Source organism: Argiope bruennichi, chromosome 1 (genome assembly GCF_947563725.1).
Source record: "Argiope bruennichi chromosome 1, qqArgBrue1.1, whole genome shotgun sequence".
NCBI lineage: Eukaryota > Metazoa > Arthropoda > Arachnida > Araneae > Araneidae > Argiope > Argiope bruennichi.
Window position 1 is genome coordinate 63,966,230 of NC_079151.1, and position 16,591 is coordinate 63,982,820.

The 16,591-nt window shown below is 32.2% G+C and overlaps 1 protein-coding gene across 4 annotated transcripts in view; it reads left to right on the forward strand.

Moving 5' to 3' along the window:
- LOC129965557 (xylosyl- and glucuronyltransferase LARGE1-like) overlaps positions 1-16,591 on the forward strand; it is a 281,900-nt gene that overhangs the window by 106,265 nt on the left and 159,044 nt on the right. The window lies entirely within an intron of this gene.

The following is a 16,591-nucleotide window of genomic DNA, read 5'->3' on the forward strand; positions in this document are numbered from 1 at the left end:
CTAGTACCCTTATATTTATCCATGCTTCGAGTAATTTTACAAAGTAGAGCGTTGTTTTTTGGTGCTTTGATAAATTTCATATTTTTTATCAGCGTGATTTCTGTGGCACAAATCATGCTTCTCATTTTGAAGAATTCCGAATTTCTATGTAAGGATCTGAATTTTTTCTATATCGTTATCTTGCAATATATATATATATATCCTTTCACTCTTCTACTTTGAGTAATATCGCTTTCAGTTTTGATATTATGAATTTAAGTGGCTGTATCACGCGCGTTATCTGTACTAATAATAAAAGGGAATTTGTGTGAACGTGCGCTGTCGCTCTACAGTCTTGACCGGGTACCAAATTAGTCTGATGCGTATACCGGAACACGAAAGTGTTCACTTCAAAGTGATTTTTTTCTTCTTCTGAAATCTTAATTAGAAATAAGTTAATTAAAATTGTGTTGATTTTGCACAGTTTTCCGCAATAACTTCCGAAAATATTGTACAAAAATAAACTTTGCACTGTTTCAAAATTTTAAAAATTCTCTTTTTATGGATACCAAATTAATAGTCGTGATGATTTTGTTCCAATTTTTTTTGTGACTTTGCACCCCCCCCCCGCCCCTTTTAACTTAATTTTCAACAATAGATTACATTGTTTGTCTGAAACTCAAATCGTTTTTCATATTTCATCAAATATTTAATCGCGTGATTGTTTTTCCATTCTTGAAAATTAAAGAAAAAGGATCCTATATAATATCTGTGTATTTTACAAGACGAATAAAAAAGTGTGATTGTTATAAAACAAAAATGAAAAAAAAAAAAAAAGGAACTGCACATTTATGTTTTAATAGCACTATAAATAAATTGATCAGAGATTGGTTCTCATTCGAAGGGTTCATGAACTCAATGAACAGTTATAACAAAATGGTTTTAATGTCGGACAATTTGCGGAATCATGGACAAGAAATCATATTTAAGCGATTTAACTAAATAAACCAGTAATTCTGGCTTGCCAGCTTGTCTCAAAATGTGACTAGTAACTAATATATATCTCCAATTTTTCCTTCCTAATATCTAAAATGCTTTTAACTCAGATAAGCAAAGCATCTACTGATACAAAGCAGCTACATTTGATGATGTTTACAATTCGATTTTAAAACGTCCTCGTATCTAGAGGAAAGAAAGGATTCGGAGATCTTTTTCTTATCCTTCATAAATTTCAGTAAACTCAAACCATTCGTTCTCGGTAAAGTGATTTATGATGCTCGAAATTCCCCAGTAGTTGAGTGCAGGCAATAAAACAACCGCTTGCTGAAGTAAGTTATGATTTATAGACGCCCTCTTTCGTCCTCATTCGGCACGTCCGGTTTTGAGAGGGTAGAAATTTCGAGGGGGGGGGAAAGGTACAATTTTTAAACTTATTCTTATTATAAATTGCTTCATATAGAAAATTTCATTTTGTCTCAGCTAGTTCAAACCCACGTGATGTAAAGTAAATAATGTTTTTCCCCCTTATCCTAAAAGCAAAAAAGAAGTAATATGTATATGTAACTAGCTACCTTCGGCGATCAACTATTCATCGTCCGTATAAATTATACCAATTTGATCATGCCAATCAACGCTGAAGAGCAAAAATTTACCACACCAAATAGAAAAACTATTTTAAATTATACTTGATTGTGGTTGGTTCCGTATGCACGCAAAGTAGCGGTAAAAATAGGTAAAATCGGCACAGTTGAGGAGGCTGGGGGCTTTGTTAAAATTTGATTGTGTAATATATCTCGAAAATAGATGATGACTCATGATGACATATCTAAGCGTTGTGAATTTTCAAAGTCGGAACTATGGTTTTATTTGTTGTGATTCCCCCCCCCCCAAGCGATTATAGAATAAAAGAGTAATTTTCAGTTTTTTTTTTATGGAAAAGGAGAACGATGCGGGGGAGGGAAAGGGTCAAACGATCCTAAATGAAGAGGCCATAAGATTTCATATGAAAGCAAAATTTAAAAAATCAGACCAGTAATTGGTGTTGGAAGACTTGTTTTTGTTTTAGTTTTAAATTTATTAATGATGAGTAGTAATGATTAATGAATATTAGGGAATAAACGGACCAGTTTAGTTTTAGAATCTGTTTTGCTTCAAAAAGAGTAGAGAAAAAAAAGTAATGATATCGCGATATATAACAAGATGGAGTTGAATAATAAATCAGCGGTTCTCACCTTCTCTTTGCTCTGTATTGCATGATTACACTTTTTTTTATTTTTGATTACCCTTATCCTTTTATCGTTTTGCCCTCATTCCTCCCTTTTAATTTATAGTGCTAAAGGTTTAAGAGTTCAACGATTCGAAATAATTTAATGCCATTTGTAAAGTATATTTTAACTTCACATTTTATTATTGAAAAAAATAAATAACAGTATCGGTTATATGCCAAAACAAATGCAAAATCTTTTAGATAATTTCAGGTTCACTTATGATGCATTTTAACAATTACTCAACGTGCTCACCAATTATTTAATATTGGTTTAAAATAAGTTTTAAATAAATGTGTCGACAAATTTCGGAAGGTTTCGCAATTTTGCTGGATAGTTTTAAACGAAAAGAACGAAAGAAAAATTTCAAAAAAACGAGGGAGCAAAAAACAGACGCACTGGTGAAGCGAAATTTTCTGGGAACACGCAAATGACTTTCATAATAGCGCAATATAATTGGTTAGCAGACAATGAAGGTGGGGCGGAGAACTTCCAAATGTTAATCAGTTATTAAGTTTCGATGTATTCCTAGTTTTATTATTACTGTTATTTTCTGAATAAGCATTTAGATTTGCACAAGTTTCACTTTTTACAGGAATTTGGAGGGAAGTAGTTCCGTACCTTATTATTTTTAAGTTAAGTCCGTCTGTTAATACTATTTCAAATTCCTCATGTGCGGCGTGAGAATGAATGCGTGCTCAAGCTAATAGCATTTTTTCTTTCGTATAGAATCCGACACCATTTTCATACGGTGTTAATCTGTATGCTTCACTTTGTGAGGTTAAAACTTTGAATGAAATTGAGCCATCGGATGTCATCATGTCAGCCATCTGATGAACAGCGAAAGACATGAAAACTGCGAATATTCATAGCGAGATATGCGAAGTTCAGGAACAATGCAGTGAGTGAGAATAAAATGAAGAAAAGTTACAAAATTATTCAAGAAGATCGGAAGACCATCCATGTCGGAGCACGCGTTGTGGGGCCGCATATTTCTGAACAAATTCTAGTCTCTGGGCTGAAATTTGACTTCGCTAATCCGCCTTATATTCAGGACTTGGTGCTTAACAATTCTTACATTTGATGACCTTCATAGTTCGCAAGTATTTAGACTCTTGACGAGATGAAAAACAATTGTGAAGAATCTGCAGAGATCTATGACTGTGTCTGAAAACGCCTGGTTTGTTATCATAAGTGTTTAAATTGACAGACTCTGTAGGAAAACTCAGAATCGTATGTTGTTGTTGTCGTGTCTATGCATACAGTGCTAGTGCAAAAGATTAGAGTCCTCCAAAAGCCCTGGTGACAAGATCTGCAAGTTCTGGAGCCCGATGGCTATGGAGGATTTCGATTGGGGCTGCTCCAAGTTGAAAGAGAGAACCGATAATGGCCTGGCACTCAAAAACATGATCTGGAGTTAGTTGCGAATGGGGATAGTACTTGCAGAGAATCGTATGGAAGAGCAGAAAGTAAATGATTTTACTTAAGATATATATATTTACTGTAAAGCCAGCCTTATTTAAGGGTACTACCACAGTATTATTCTTCATCTTTTATATTTTGCATTCGTTGCTGTTACTAAGATTGTTTTCGTGTATCCCTAATTTGTACGCCACATACTATAGGGTTATTTTATTATTTTTAATTTTTCAACATAATTCTAGATACAGATTTACATTTCACTATTTGAAATATAGCTGTTTACAGCGTGTCATCTTTCTCTCTCTCTCTGTCTGTATGTGTGTATATATATATATATATATATATATATATATATTATAATATAGGATAGTCATGGTCCAATAATTAATTTCTAAATGGTTGGAGATAAATATTTTATGCTAATCAACGTCTGTCTTGAAAAAAATAGAGACTTCTGATTAGTCTATCTTCCTCAAATGAGTCGTTGAAGTGTCTAAAATGACTTAAATAATAAAGTTCAAAGCTGTATTAATAGTTTTGCACCCCCCCCCCCCAAAAAAAAAAAAGATCCGAACTCATTTAAAAAAAAATTAATATATGAAAATCTACAGAATTGTATAAAAATATATACTTCGTAACATTTTAGCATCATATTCATTGACTAAAATTATAAAATAAAAATAAAAACTTACCGTTATTTAAAGTATAGTATAAACTGGTAGTATATCTTATTTGCAGTGCTTTAAAAAAAACAGTTCTTGAGTTATGATTAGAGTTGTTACCTAGAAATAATAATATATGTAATAATAAAATTTTATTTGTAAATAATAAAAACAAATAACTTATATCGCCTTTGGAAAAGAAATATAGAATCGAATTTCAAAGGTTTGTTCTTTTTTTTTATGACTAGGCATTTTATTCACTGAATTTCGTTTCAGTTCATTTGTATTCATTCCATTAAGTTCAGAAAAAAGGGAAGTTCTTTTAGAATGATCTTCAAATTCCTTGAATCAATAAGGAAATCAGCATGAATGTTTATGGGTTATTTGATTGATACATGAAACGTCAAAGAAAGAAATCATGTAAACTCGTGCGAACTTGTTCAATGAAAATCTGTTAAGCAGAGCATACTTCGTTTTTTTGGATTGTCTGAAAATCTTTTGATTTTTGATAGCACTCATGCATCGCAGTCTAAGGATGAGCTCTCATGCATTGTAGTCCCTAGACTGTTGATGACAGCGGTGAATTACTTTTAACATAAGGATGGATGTTATAAAGAAATCTTTATTTTCCTTACTTTGTCATTTCACTTACTGCTCTGAAGAACACGATTTTTAAAAACATTCAGAAATGATGGATGCGCTTTCTTATGGTTTCCGCATTTGGTTTGGAAATTTTCTCATAAATATTTTCAGTGTCTTTTTAGATTTTGAATAACCAGGCGACATGATAAAATCTTATATATATAATATTGTTATCAAAGTTGAACATAGTTTACAACTTGGATTTTGGTGACATCTAAATCTTGGCAGCTTCCATACGATAGAATTGTCGCTTATTTTTTGCTTTCAGATTATTAAGCCGCCGAAATTGCATTAAATTAACTATTCCTTGAAATCATTTTACCTGTAGCATTTTAAACTGAATAATGTATTATTATGGAAAGGATGATATCAAAATTTAGTAACATTGATGGCATGTTACTAAATATCTACATGTGTGCTCTAATATTTAGTAACATTGTGGGATTTTACTAAATATCTACGTGCTTACTCTGATATTTAGTAACATTGTGGCATGGAAGTAAATAAACACCTACTCGTGTGTTCTGATATTTAGTAATATTGTGGCATGGAACTAAATGCCTACGAGTATGCTCTAATGTTTCATAACATTGTGGAGGATGTTACTAAATATCTTCGAGTATACTCTGATATTTATAATTTTGTTTTTGTTTACTGCAACTGAATCGTTGTTTTTAATTTAACAAAATATTTTTGCTTCTGAAAAGTGCAATTTAAAATTTTGAAAAATAGTTTAAAATTTGATGAAATACTCTGGCATGAAATGACAGAATTCTCTCTCTGAATTATCGAAGTTACATTAATATCTATGAAATCTATTTGATAAATTATTGTGTGTGGGAGGGAGAGAAGAATGAAATGATTATAACCACTTTAAAATAATTAAAATTGATGTGCCCACTTTCTGTTAGTGTTCCTTGATGTTTTAAATGCTATTTGGAAAAATGTTTTAACAGCCCTGAGCCGAAGAATGAATGGGAAATTTTAATACGTTAGGCGCCAAATCTGCTTTGACGTATTTTCTTTCTAGCTTGCGATGTCAGATTTCTTTTATATTCTGACGTCCAGAAATGTTTTCAATTTTACGGTAAGATTTCTTATATTTAGGTACATTATTTTGCGATTATGCTAAAATTTACTAAGAGAATATAATTTTTTTAAAAAATATATGTCGTTAGTCAATCATGACTAACACAGATTGAACGAAAATTATTTTATCATTCAACAATGACTAATATGAATAATGACAATGAACTTAAAGTACAGAATTAGTCACCGTGACTGACGAAATACGAAATGAAAGTATGCTGTCAATCACCGCTGACTGACATGGTCCAACGGAAACTTTAGTATCAGTCACCGGTAAATGATATGGCACTTAAAATGTTGTTGTTGATGATGATGTCGTGTCCGTGTTACCACGGAAAAGGGGGTGCCTTAGCTTCTGAGAGTAAAGACCCCTGAGCATCCGAGGGCAGAAGTCTGACTTCTAGCTCATATGAAGATGAAACTTACACACTCGCTTGCACAACCCCTTTTTACAGGGGGGCACATTCACACACCTCACAGATGAAGAACAATCATGCCCGAGCCGGGATTCGAACCCGGGACGCCCAGATCACGGGGAAGTTGCGCTACCCCTATGCAAGGACGCCGGCACTTAACATGTTAAATGTTTCTTTTAACTTGTTTTATTCATAAAATGACTAAAGCATTTTTTTCAGTTCCTTAAAAATGCCTTTTCTGTTTATTTTGATTCTGATTAGAAATTAAAATGTAGTAGATTTTCCAAAAGAAGTCATCTATTGCTAGTACTGTACAAAGGAACATTTTATTACCTTGAATAAAATGTTGGCCATCTATAAAAATTATACTTGTACCATTAACTCTTTAGAATTCTCTGTTTAAATTTTCAGAATAATTGTACATTGAATTTCGGCGCTAGAATTCTTTTTACGACTTCACTGCATATAAGTTTCTTTCTTATCATTTACCTTTGTTCAATCTAGTTTTATTTCTTTATTAGTATACCGAAAAAAGAATATATCTTAGTTACTTTATCCCATAATTATCTCACACAATACCGCGTCATAAATATATTCCAGAATTGTGGTTACTTTTATTCTCAAGTAAATAAATCCCATAACGCCAATTGGTGGTTGGTTCTGTATGGAAAAGAAATGACAAAAGAATGGGATTTCCTTCAATAAATTGTCATTATTCCTTCAGCTGCATTTATAGCAATTATCCACCTAAGGTTACTTTTTCTTTTGTCTCCCCAGCTGTATGTCTTTACTGCTATTATCCGTTGAATTAGTTTGCTTTAAAATGGTGAAAATTAAAACAAACTTTTATTACACCACAGAGCCCTGATGACTTGTTTGTCGAAAATTCCCGTAAAGAATGACAGCGATATTAATAATGCATTCACGTTGAGGCATTTTTTTTTAAGTTCATTTATTTCCTTCTCTTTTTAGCTTCTGTTAAATTTATGGCCTCAATTAATATAAATCACGATAAAACCCGGATAATGCAAGTTCGGTGAGAGACTGTGCTTTGGCGTTTGTTTTATGTATCTTGGCGTGCTTTTTTTTTTTCCAGCGCTGAAGAAATTAAAATTCATTTTTCATTAAGTCAGAGTTAAATGACTTCATTCTTTTTAGTTCGGCTTTTTTTTTTTAAAAAAAATTCTTTTATAGAAATAGAAATGAATAACGGGATTATCGTGTTTCAGTGGTAGTGATTTAAAAAAATGTTTTGTTTATTTAATGGAATTTTTTTTTCCTTGGCGAGAAAACTTCCGTTAAAAAATAATAGCAATTTCTAACTCATTAAGTATGCTAAATTGAAAATAATGCTGTCCATTTACTTCGCATACTAATGATTGCTGTAGAATCTGGTACTGTCGGTTTCGTCTTAGGAGTTAGCTGTATTTAATTGACGATTTTAGTTGAAAGAATTTCTTGTCTTTCTTTTTCCTTAGTTTAATTTATTATTGTTTTTAATTGTAATGAGAAATGGAATAAAAAAATTTATGAAAACGATATTTCAATCAAAAGAAAATAATTATAATACCCAATTTAAAAAAGTGATCAAATACAATATTTAGCTCAGCGAAAATGTCCTCTTCTAGTGCGATTCTTATATTTACCTATCATTTTGTCTTCATCTTCTTAGTATTATAATATGGACTGAAGTTTGCATTTTGGTTCTTTTCTGGTTCGATCTAAATTTTAATATAGATCTACAATTTTGTTCTCAAACCTGCCTACCAAATTTCATTTATTTTGTTTGTTGCGTTATATTCTGTACGCATGCACAAAGAATTAAGAAAGAAATAAACTGTAACCATTGGCAATTTTAATCCAAAAAAAAATAGATATGTATAATTTTGATGTAAAATTCATATTCATAATCAAATTATAATCATAGACCATACTAAAATTCATCTTTTATTTAATAAATCTTTCTTTAATATTAGTTTCATTTAATACAAAAGCAAATTTACATCTGTATTTTATTTATCTTGTCAAACTGTTTATAGAATATTTGAATTAATCCTTTCCTTAGACTAATCCTATGGAAATGTTCACCACTCATTTTAAAGTGTGAAAATTTACCCTTATGGCCAGTGAAAGCATTTTCTGCTTTGTAACTCAGTGGTCTAACGCATTCCCCAGTGGGAACTTGGTTTTATTCTAGATCAACCATTAACGGACATAACTCAAGTTAATTTGTTCTACATAATATATTTACATATGACAAAAATAATTTGGTGGTTAACTACTTAGAGGAAAGATACACCACTCACATCGAGATGCTTTTGTCATGGGAACGTGCTTCACCTATCAGCAGGCAATTCTCACAGAATAAAAATGTTCGCGACCTGTTATCTATTTGTTTGCCGGAACACTACTTGCAGGAGCATAAGTCGAAAATTAATAATTTAGAAGATATGAATCTTTTCCGATTTCTATAAGGTATCTGATACTTTGTATGGCTTGTAGCGTTTTACATTGGATTGTTTTGACGCACCTACCATTGAATTTTTTGCTACTGCAGGTGATTAAGCTGTAAAAGTAGTCAATCTGTTCGAATAACTTGATTTATATCGAAATATTCGGGCTACAGAGATGCTGCATTTGAACAAAAAAAATTTTGCGAAAAAATCTGTGCTAACACGCCTAATTAAACTAAGAGTAGGATTCCGAGAAATTATCTACGTGTCTGTGATTTATTACTTACTTATTTGAATGCCATGCAATTCGGTGTGGCCAACTTTTGATTATTACATCCAAATCCGTGAACTTGCTTCGATGAAAGATCTTTCATGGAGAAGAGAAGTTAGTACTGCATTTCACCCGCTTCCTCTAGCACACAATAAAACACATCTAAAATCGTATTTCAAAATACATTTGAATTATTATCCTGACTCTTTTCAAATTTGCCACCTCAGAAGCTAAGTTAAGTAGAATACAAACTCTTGGGTTTCCAGCACGAATCCTATCTTATGAAGTCTTTACATGGCAGTAGATTAGTTGGAACGACTTTTTTTGGGGGGAGGGATAGAATCGTGGGATGACCCCCTCCCTACAAAAGAAATCCACAGCGCGAAGAAGAATATAGAAAGACCTGAAATTTCAAAATCAACAGATTTACTGTCACTTCGGTTTCCTTTAGCTTATAATGCCTGAAACAATAATAATCTAGAGAGGTAGATTCTGCTCTTTTCCATCTTGGACAAACTTCCCAAGTCAATGCATTGCTTGTAAAACGGGTTCAGGTTCTTAATACGCAATTTTGAGCGATATTTATAACTTCGATTGTCTTTATCAAGTTTCTCGCATAGTCTCCGAACATCACACAGTTTCGAGAATATCAATCACCCCTTCTAATCTATATTATAATCATCACTTCTGATCTTAAATAACGTCTTTGTTACATCACTTTCCGAAACCACATCAACTTTAAATAAAAACACATCACTGAATTCCAGCAATCGTTTGTTGGATACTTTGTCAATAAATCGCCTGTAAACTTGTTGGCTGATATAAATATTGGCGTTCAGTGGTACGAATTGAAACAATTACTCCATTAAGTACAGGTTAAAAGCTTTAATCACTGAGCAATTTCTTTTCAGACTATACAATAATTTTTGCACTTTGGTTATATTACTTTTACATTCAATGGTTCATTGATGAATATGTATCAAACAGTGGGAAATTCGGATAAATAAGCTTCAGGTCTTAATTTGGTAGTGGGTAAAACTTTTTAAATATGTTATTACTATGAACATTTGATAGCGAATCATCACTATGCCAGCGTGATTCTTTAATTGAAAACTATGGCTAAGATGATTTAACTCTTCTATTGCTGAATTTCCATGTATTGCCATTCACAAACTGGAAAAAAGTGTCAACGACAATATATCGTTATGTATGGATGGCGCCTCAATTTTCATTAAATATTAGAATACATTTGGTATTAATTTATTCTTTCCTAGTTTTGGAATATGCTCCATTTTGAATTTTTTAAATACTTGTGTGGCAATGAGTTTTCGACGAGCTTTTGCCCTAATCTTGTCAAATTCTTCAAATTGCTTCGGCATTCTTCAAATAGATACAATACTTACGGTTGACACTAAAAGGGCATACAAAACATTCACTTAAATCATTTTTAATTCGTAATTGACCATTGATGGCGCATTTAGGATTCACGAGTTTTCATATAAACTGAAAATTGGTGAAACTGATTCCATATTTGGGATAAAGGATTGATTCTTTGATGTTGCCAATTATTTTAAATATATAAATATTCTAAAGTAATCAGTCAGTCAATGGCAAATGAAGTAAATGCAACAGTGCACACATTTTAATGAATTCATTTATTATCAATTATTAATCAATAAAATTTAATGTATATATTTTTTATATTATTTGAGCTGAAAGAAAAATGTATTTTCTAATCAATGATCCACACACATTTAATGTTTTGTTATTGTACATTTCACACGTCTCAGTGCTAATCGATGCTGTACACCTCCTAATTAAATATCACGCAGAACTTCGTAACAGCAGCTATCAAGTGGAGCCGCTATGTAAACTGGGAAACTTTGTTGCGCGATTTATGCTTCATCCTCAACCTAGTGTTGTTATCACAAATTATCTGAAACTTTCTGGGCGATAGTTTCATGTGCCGGACTATTAGTCCGCCGAGCTGTTGAAAATGCTTCCGTGCAAAGAAGAGAAGAGTTGGAACTAATCAATACCTGTCTCCAGTTATCGCGTAGTGGTAGGTCCTGAAAATTGCCACCTGTCTTCCCATGCCCGTGTACACAATGGGGTTGCTACAAAAGAAATATTTCTCGCTCTCTTCAAAGTGGACTTTTTTTTTATTTTTTTATTTTATTCATCACTGTTTCTGGGCATCCTCTTGATCGATTGGTGCTTTCGGAAGGAACAGTTTTCGATTTGAAAAATAACTCAGTATGACTATTTGTAAGGTTTTCATTTTGGAAACTATCAGTTATTGGGTCTCTGGGATCTGCATTTTGAATACGTTGGTTGTTTTTATGGTCTCTATTTCATAGTGGGTTATTGTATAGATAAGCATACTTGTCGTGGTATTCTAAAAAGGTGGTATCGACTGTTTGATGGGATTTCAGGAAAGTAACAGTTGTCGAATAGCATTCACAAATTCGTATTTGTGTAAGTTTCCTTAATTCGTATGGATGTTCTAAAAGTTTCGTAAATGGAAGTTCTGCATAAATGTTCCAGTGTGATTTTCTAATCTATTCGGTATTTGAACTTGCTGAAATCGTCCTGATATATTATTATATTTGGACTACCAGGATGGAAGAATATGGTTGGTGTCATAAATCCGCATAATATTTGTTGTGTGAACAGAACTATTGCATATTAACTTTACAGCAGAGTTCAAAGTACTACTTAGAGTTAATATTTTCATACTTTATAATCAAAGTGGGAAAAACGCTGTACTAAAAAAAAGTATTGTTACTGCTTTATTTTTTTAAAAATTAAAATAGATCCACTCTTTCTAATTATGAGACTGGGCGCACATGAAAAATGAAGCATCAATTTTACGAAATGATAAATAATTAATAAAAATCTGTCTGTAACTAATGCATTTTATACAAATCTACGATTTTTTGTGTCTGATTTTGATTAAATTTAGCACCCCAGCTCTTCAAAGTAAAAGGAATGTCACAGTCTACTTTTAAATCCAAAAATTAACGAAAATATAAATTAATTGAAAAATGAGCAAGTTTTCTTTTAAATCTTCAGAAAATATTTTTTCACAAAAATGATTTTTACACTATCTTACAATTAAAAAAAGAAATATTTTTTTAAATAATATGAATTTTATTCCTATATAATTTTTTAATTTAATATTAATCATTTTTAAATATTTAATTTCATGTTGTAGCAGTTGCATTACTCTATCTTCCCTCTTGGATAATAAATAGTGATGCTTGATTAGGTACGCATCCCATAGTGCATTGCGATTGTGATTATAATGAGATGAGATGCTGTTCTGTAGAGGTACGCGCGTTAATGTCTTGTCTTTCATATTTGTGTTTGTTTTGTGTGAAATGTGATCATTAAAGAAATGTTCTCGAAAACATGGATCTTCTTGCTTCCACTGCACGGATCATAATGATCTTCATTCCACCATAATACACAATATGTAACAATGTTTTTATTATTGCATTGAAATTCAAATTAATTTTATTATTCTACAACAATACTCAATCTTGTCAATTTTTTTAAATTAAAAAAAAAAACTTTTTTTTGTACGTTGATTCCAAAGTAAGATTCATTTTTGCTTCGTAATATATCCAGTTTTTAATTAAGTAGATGGTAATTTTTTGTAGATTGATTCCATGTAATTCTTGTTTTTCAATCTTATCAAATAATAAGATTAAATTTTAAATAAATGATTTCCACATTGATAGTTTAACGGCTAAGAAAAGCCTATATTCCAGGCGGATCAGTTTGTCACCAAAATTAACTAATTATCTGTAAAAGAAAAATTTTAAGAAGTTTGATTCGCTATTTTACAAGTTATCTATCTTTACTTGTAAATCATATATTTTTATCTGAACTCTTGTTTCCATTCTATCTTGAATGCACTCGAAATGGAGCACGTCCCGTTCTATTAAGGTTTCCTTTACCCTGCTGAATGCGCGTGCAATTAATGTCGGCATTCTGTGTCAAATCAACTTCACTCTCCGGAGTTGAGGTCCTCATTAATTATCGAAGAGCTGCTCATATTGTCCTCTCAGTTGCCTCTGTATAATGCTCTACTAACTGAACTACTTTGCTAAGTGCTTCGCGTAGAGAAGATGAAAGTGCTTGAATTGTTTTATGGAATGTTTTACGGAACTGCCACATGTGAAAATTATAAAATTGGAATTGATTGCGCATACCGCTTTTTGTATTGTGTACTTATTGGATTTTCATTATTCGGATTTCAGGTATAAGTTTTACATAATTCAGATTCCAGAGGGGAAAATGACTCTCTAGCACTAAACATTCATCAGCTTTTGTATTTTTGAGACAAATGTTTATAGAACAAGACCTAAATTAAATGCGCAATTGTGAGTCGTATTTCATTTTAAAATAATTCCTGTTGGCAAGCTGAAAGGCAATGGTAGATTCCTTTACATCTAAATTACTATATGGCAACATAAATTGCCAGTGTTTGAAAATCACTTTTCAGCCCCTAACTTCAAAGTTATCGCAGTTGCCGAAAAACTTTTAATACAAAAGTTGTTCGTCTTAACGTGGCGCTCATTTGGGTAATTGGATTTATTTTTCTGTCTTTTATATTAAGAAAATTATATCGAAATGAAAATTTCAACCCAATTTCACTATTTCACCTCCTTTGAGCTAGACAATCTATTTTCGAACTCATCCGAGATTTTTACATTCTAACAACATATTCCAAGCCCGTTAAAATCCTAACAAAATTACTCTAGTTATTCTGTTCACATGGACAAAGTGTTATACGCATATATAACATAATATAGTATAAACTTTTGAACGAAGATTGTTTTGGGGTTCTAGCAAACATGATCGGCAAAGAATTGAAGAAAATTTTCCCATGGTCTTGTCATGAGAACCATTACAATAGGTAGTCTTCCTATAGGAATCTACCTAAAATATAGGGTGTTCATCAATTATTGTCGGGGTTTCCTTACCTCCTAACTTTCGAATAAAAAATATTACGCAAAAACCGATTACGTATTCGTAAATTACAACTCAAAGAATTTTATTAATGATATTAAAGTGTAAAGCTTGCACAATTTGCACTTTGTAGGCATTCAGCTGAAGGCGATTATGTATTCGTAAATTCGCTGAACAAATTTTGACTTTTGATAATCGTCCGGGTTCTCCGAGCCCCATATTCTACAGTTATGTTTATTCACTTTTTCTGACACATGAAAAGTGGATTCTTCACTGAAGAACCTTTCCCGAAGGTAATTTTTATCATCCTCAATTCGAGTCAAAATTTGTTCAGCGAATTTACGAATACATAATCGCCTTCAGCTGAATGCCTACAAAGTGCAAATTGTGCAAGCTTTACACATTAATATCATTAATAAAATTCTTTGAGTTGTAATTTACGAATACGTAATCGGTTTTTGCGTAATATTTTTTATTCGAAAGTTATGAAGTACGGAAACCCCGACAATTATTAATGAACACCCTATATATCTTTAGCTGATTCTTGAAACATAGGATGTGTTTGTTCTCTGTATCAAATGCATGTTCATTCATTATAAGCATTAAATATATTTCCAGCTTACCTTTATGTTTATAGACTTTGTACAAAGCAGACTCCATTTATGTACCTTTTTTTATTGCATAATTTTATTTGAATGATACATAAATAATAAAATTTCTAAAGATTTTTTTTTCCCCATTTACGTACTTCTAATCAGAAATCGTCCACCAGATTTTTTTAAAGCTACTTAGGTATAAATTAGACCAATATTTTATTTACAAAACTCATCTATAATACCTTCAATTCATTAAAATTAATTTTTATTAAAAAAGTTCGCACTACATTTTTTTTAAATTCTTATTCCCGTATATTTATTTTTGTAGAATTTAATAATTTAAATGTCCCTTTAATATTTTCCGATATAATTTAAATGTCATTTTATTTACTGTTGTAGCCGGCGTCCTTGCATAGGGGTAGCGCATCTTCCCCGTGATCTGGGCGTCTCGGGTTTGAATCCCGGTTCGGGCATGGTTGCTCTTCATCTGTATTTTATCTGTGAGGTGTGTGAATATGCTCCCCCCCCCCCCGTAAAAAGGGGTTGTGCAAGCGAATGTGTGTTTCATCTTCATAAGAGCTAGAAGTCAGACTTCTGCCCTCGGGTGCTCGGGGGTCTTTACCCTCAGAAGCTACTGCACCCTCTTTCCGTGGTAATGCGGACACGACACCATCATTTACTGTTGTAACCGCTTGTATTGAACACGGATTTTATGTCAATCAGTCAATCAATTGCATTGTTCAAAATAATAAAGAACCTGTGTCCCGTAACTAATAGAAGTTCTAATGACCAGTAATTCGCTTGGAGCTATCAATTTCTGTGCCCAGGCGCTTCGATATATAATTTTTATTAAAATCTATCAGGAAGATCGTTCTGATTCATTGAAAAATCAACTGAAATCAACAAAATCAAATTCAAACTGACCTTTCCGAAGAATGTTATGAGATCTTGTTCTTGGAATCTTAAATTGCAAGACATTGCCGATCGATTTGCGTTAAAATTTGACTTAGAGCAATGATTATAGCTACAAGGTCACATACTGAATTTCACTAATTTACGTTTTTGCGTTTGCAATTTAATTGCGTTTACATGCATGCTAATGTACATACCGACAGATTGTCAACCTTTTGACTGATGAAACTTAAAATTCGATAAGAATTTGCATTTTAGATGTTAAACGAGTGCACCAAATTTCATTTACCCAACTTTTTTGGGGTTTTGTAGTTATCGAGTTTACTGGTGTTCGAACAGTCATGCAGACGGACTTTCTGTGAATGGATTTCATTCAAAATTTGATGGAAATCTGCAAAATTTGTTATAAATCCACATACCAGTTTTGTCTACCAGTATATGTAGTTTTTATTTAAATAATAATAATAATAGTTTTTACCATAAATGGCTACACATAGATTGTTTGATGATCAACACATCGCGCTACTTGGTACTTTTTGGCCAGATATTTTTCTGAATCCATGACACTCGAACATTATAGATAGCAGAAAAATTCTTTCTTTCCGCTTCTGAAAAATTTAAATACGGCTTTTCGATTCTACTAAAAATATTGTTATTTCCATCCCCCTTGGTCTTTATTTTGCACAAGATATAATTATATAACTTAGGAACTTCTTTTCACACTGATGCTATTCAGATGCATTATATCCACCGATATGTTTATTCCTTCCTTGTGTGGAATAATCGGCAGAAAATACATTTTAATCGGATCTTTCAAAGCTTTAGGGTTTGTCCACCAAGGAACTAACCTGTTTGAAAGACACTGCATTACAGCTTAACTCTCAGCTTTGCTGCATAATAATGTC